The sequence below is a fragment of the Balaenoptera ricei genome, chromosome 10 (assembly GCF_028023285.1).
Source record: "Balaenoptera ricei isolate mBalRic1 chromosome 10, mBalRic1.hap2, whole genome shotgun sequence".
NCBI classification, from domain to species: domain Eukaryota; kingdom Metazoa; phylum Chordata; class Mammalia; order Artiodactyla; family Balaenopteridae; genus Balaenoptera; species Balaenoptera ricei.
Genome location: NC_082648.1, coordinates 45,695,014 through 45,699,793, shown reverse-complemented (window position 1 = coordinate 45,699,793; position 4,780 = coordinate 45,695,014). Strand labels below are relative to the sequence as shown.

Below are 4,780 nucleotides of genomic sequence, written 5' to 3'. Positions count from 1 at the left end.
CTGGCTGAAACATGCCCTGTAATTACAAAGGATTTTCTCTTTTTTACCTCTTCTTTCTTTTCCTTTTGCCTTTCCTTTCTTTTTAAAAGAGGGCTGGAATGACCTTCCTTGACTAGGACGGAGAAGCTGGGGTGGGGAAAAGGAAGAACTTCACACAAGGCCCAGCTTTCAGGCCCTCGCAGAGATCTCCCGAGCCGGACTCGCTTCCTTTCCTCGGCCTCCTCCACCTCCTCCTCCTTCTCTGATCGTTTTTTTTTTTTCCTCCCCCCACTGTCTTCTCTTCGGTTTAATTAAAGTTCAGCGACTCCACTTGCCTCTCCTCTCATTTCTCTCACAAAGCGGAAACCAGACAGCCCAGCAGCCGCGGGCTGAGCGGTCCCAGCGTAACCACAGGCCTCGCCGGCAGGGCCTCCCCTCGCCCGCCTCCCTCCGCCTCCGGCGCCGACCTCCCGGACCCGGGTCCCTTGGCCATCCACCGTCCCGCAGGTGGGCAGCCGCTGGCCTGGGGGATCTGAACGACTGGGGCTGGGATCGGAGCATCCTGTCTTCCCCTAGACCCTCAGGTTGCACCAGCAAGTTTAGAGGGTGGGTTCCCCCCCGACGCAGGCAACCCGCTCCCCCAAACCCATAGCTGACTAATCTGATATGACAAAAGCCCGTGATGGATTTGGTATATGTTAATTCACAATGCCCTTTCCTCCAGAATTTAACTATAAGTTAATACACACCGGAAACCACGCGCAAACACGCTCGTTAATGGGCTTAGGTATTAGCGAGTCCTAACGATGCATACAAATGTGCTCTGCCTCTGTAGGCCCCTCAAGATTTATGGGCCTTGAGCTCTCTGCCGCTGTAAACAAGGAGAAAAAAAAAGAGAGAGAAAGAGAGAGACTGGGAGGGAAGAGACAGAGGCCTGACTCGCCCCTCCAGGTTGTGGGAGAGAAGGGATCTCTGCAAGTGGGTTCTTCCGTACTTTCCTTTCCTTACCAGCGCGTTGTGTGGGTTTTGAAATCGGTTTGGGGGTGGTGTTTGCGCCTGAATGCTGGTGTGCGTGGGCAGTGTGGTGTTTGTGCGCTGAGGTAGGAGGATGCCAGCCTCCTGTGAATATAGCAGGAATTTGTGGGCATGTACCTGTGAGTGTGTGCACCACGCTAGGGGTGTGTGTGTGTAAGAGCACGTGTGACAAGCAGGCCTCCCTCTGGGCCAGGCTGCCGTCCCCTACCCCCCAACCCGGTGAACAGATCTCTAACAACAATCATAATAACAATAAATAATAAAAACAGTAGTTAACAGTCCCTCCCTAGCAGGATAGCAATAAAATGCGAGAGGAGATGTTTTGAGGAGGGGACAGGGGAGGGAGTCATGATCACAGCAACCGAGGACAGACAAGAAAGGAAGGAAGGAAGTTAGCTTCTTCCTATGCCCTTGGGGGGCTGGGTTGGGGAACCCCCTCCCCAGATGAGGTCCTCCGGCCAGAGGAGGAGAAGGAGAGCCCGGAGGCCGCTCTGTCCTGCTTCTCTTTCTCGGCTTTTGCTTTGTGCGATCAGGGGAGGAACCTCCATACCGGGATGGTTAGTGGCTTTGAGGACTCTTTGGAGGCCCTGTTTTAAAGAGGAGGCAAAGCGTGCAGGGTCAGGCCCTGCAGCGGCAGAGAGGGATGAGGCGATGACCACAGCCGGGGTCCAGGCCCGGAGAGCGGCCGAGGTGCCCGGGAGGACCAGCCGCCGGGCAGAGATCTAAAAACATTTATGGCCTCGCCCGGAGAGAGGGGAGAGCGAGGTCGGCGCTCCGGTAGCCCAGGGAAAGTTGCCTTCCTGGGGTCTTTTCAAAAAAAAAAAAAAAAAAAAGAGAGTGAGTGAGAGAAAGAAGGGAGGGGTTGAGGCGCGTTGAATTTTCCTTCGCGGGCTTGGAGCGGAGCGGATTTCCGTAAAGGAAGAGAAGATCACGGTCCCGGCTCCTTCCACGTCCGCCTCATTCTATCCAGGTACAATTTGTTGATAATCTTATTAATTTATGTGTTGGGGGGGAGGATGGAGTCATACGTGTAGAGATGCGATCGACACTCTCGCGGGGGAGGAAGCTGCCCCACAGTTTCGGGTCTAACGAAATTCCCTCCCTTTAAAAATAATTGTATCCAAAAAAAAAAAAAAAAACCAAACAGGAAATATAAAAACGCAAATTAGCCAACTTTTAAAAAGAGAAATAAAATAAAATGATCATAACAAATGAGCGTGAGAACTTTAAAAAATTTTAAGTAACAAACCTGGTCAGAGGTTTGGATTCTTTTTTAGCAGCTGGTGACCCATCTGGTCAGAAAAGAGACCGAGAAGCACACTTTCCACTGAGACACTTCTTTAAGCCCAGTGTAGACACACAAAAATTCGAAAGAGACCCCTGGGCGTCCTCTCATTTGAAAACCACGCGGGGTGGAGGACACTGTGATACCCAATCGGGCAAAATAACAATAAAAGGAAAGAACAGCGGTCGAAGCGCTGAGCGCGGGGCGCGCCGAGAGGGCCCAGGTTGGGGTTCCAGGCAGCCGCCCAGCGAGGCAGCTGCCCCGGGCGATGGGGCGCCGGGAGGGCTGGGCACCGGCGGTGGTGGGCGACCCCGCTGGGTCTCGGCCTCCCTGGCCCGGCCTGAAGCCCTCTTCTCCCAGCCTCCGAGACCCTCCTGGCTTTCTCGGCTCGGATGCCCCGTCGCCCAGTCGGGGGCTTCCCTGGTGCGAGGATTTGGGGCCTAAGACGGGGGACAGTGATTCAGGCCAGACTCTGCTTCATTTTTCTCCCCCTAGGCCCTCTCCACTTGCCCGAGCTCTCGGCCACCGGGAGACTGACGCGGAAGGGGCATCTGGGCTGCCCCCCACCAACTCCTGCCTGCTTTCCCCAAGTCCAGCGGCCTCCAGCTCTCTTTGGGGGGAAAACAGCAGTGCCCAGGCACCTCTGCACCGTGCTCTCATCAGGAATATCTTACAAAGAAGAAGAAGAAGAAGAAAGGCGGCTTAGATTCCTGTTTACATGTAGTTCTACAGATCCCTTCCTGTCTGGAGAGTTTATTTATAACTCCCACTATAACTCTCTCTGTTTGGAGGCACTGGTGGCTCTGTTGACAGACTGATGTCTAGAAAATATTGCTCTATCTCTAACCATACCTAAATGTGCTGTGGTTGTATTTACAGATTTATGCTTGAGGAAAATATAATTATTACCATTGTATTTGTACATATACAGTAGTTGTAAGAGCAGATTTATATATGGGAAAATATACGACTCTTTTCTAGCCATCCAGCTTTATGGACATTTGATATCCTGACAGATTAATATCTCTGAGCAGCTATATAGATAAATGTATATCATTGGAATTATGTATCAGGAGATATATACTTATTGATTGTGATATAGAGTAGTTAGAGCATTCACTTAGAGCCATATATGGCTACGGAGATATTTCTATATTATTATCACTATATATAGGCATATCTATTTATAACTGCATAGTTATAAAAATAGACATAAGTAATTATAGTCCTATATGTACATGCTGCTATCTCGCTAGAGTTATAGACATTTGCGAATATAACTCTATAGAGATATCTGTATGTATATAAGGGTGTAATTATCTCATGATGTGTGTGTATTTGGGCTTAGGCCAGTCTATCTCTGTACAGGCATATTTATATGCAGGGGCTGGGAGAGACTTGTTCACGGAAATGTTTCCAGAGGGCCAACGGAGAGGCTGTATATGGCCAACAAGGAAACCAGCTACCAGAATTCTTTACTTATGGAGGATGGAGTTACAAGAGGGTAAACAGAGCATAGGAAGCCTCCAGGAGAGGAGGCAAAAGGAAGGAGATTGGGGCTCGGCACAGATAGTTAGGGAGGAAAGAGGTAAACAGCGGGCACCCACTGAAAGCGGAACCAGCTTTGTGAGGGGCTGGCGCAGGCGGGCATGGGTCTTAAGGAAGGGGAGGCATTGAACTGTCCTACCACCCAGAGATACTCTCCACCGAGGGAGGGAGGGAGAAGGCCTTAAAGGGCCTTCGGTTTGGCTTTTAATGCACCAAAGATCGGCTACCGCCCAACCCCTCTCGCAATCCTGGTGCATTTCTCTTGAACCCTAATTTTGGGGTCTCAAAGAGTAGGCTTTAGCGATGAAGAAATATAGGAGGGACAGGGCAGGAAGTGGGGTGCACTTTTGCCACTTCTGCTCTCTGGTTTTATGGCCAGAAAATCGAGATAATGTGACCTAATAAAGCTTGCTTTAGCCTGGGTCTCCTGTGCCCGTGGGGACCCTGGTGGATTGAGGGATGAATTTTCCAGTATTGGGCCTATTCTGATAGGAGTTTGGGAAGGTCTGCCTCATCCCCCCTTCTCTGAGGCCTGGGCTTCAGGGGCCTAATTCTGCTCCATTGGACCACTTCTTCTCTGTTGCTTCCCAAATTGAGGTTTCAAGGGGCCCCTCCAGCTCCCTAATAACCCTGCCTTGGGCCTTTATGGGGAGAATTTGACCTTAATGAACAGAGACATGAACCTCTGTCCCTCACTTCTCCTACTCACATCCACATGGCTCTCCTGCCAGCCCCCTTCCAGGTGCCGCTGAGCCCAGGCTCCACAGTTCTTCTCCTGCACCAACCATCCCCTGGGAAAAAGACACCCTCAAGCCCACTTCCTTTTTTTTAACTGGGGAGTCACAGGCATCTTTGCTGAATGGTTTGCGTGAAGGCGTTTCCCCGCTTAGTTTTAGTGGCCAGCAGGGCTTCCAAGATCTCTAGTATGCTGGG

The 4,780-nt window shown here is 51.0% G+C and overlaps 1 long non-coding RNA gene across 1 annotated transcript; it reads left to right on the top strand.

The window, feature by feature from the left end:
- Positions 1-343: 343 nt before the first annotated feature.
- LOC132373252 (uncharacterized) lies at positions 344-4,270 on the top strand. Its single transcript, XR_009505385.1, has 2 exons — positions 344-1,984; positions 2,795-4,270. It is a non-coding gene; the product is annotated as an uncharacterized LOC132373252 (long non-coding RNA).
- Positions 4,271-4,780: the final 510 nt, after the last annotated feature.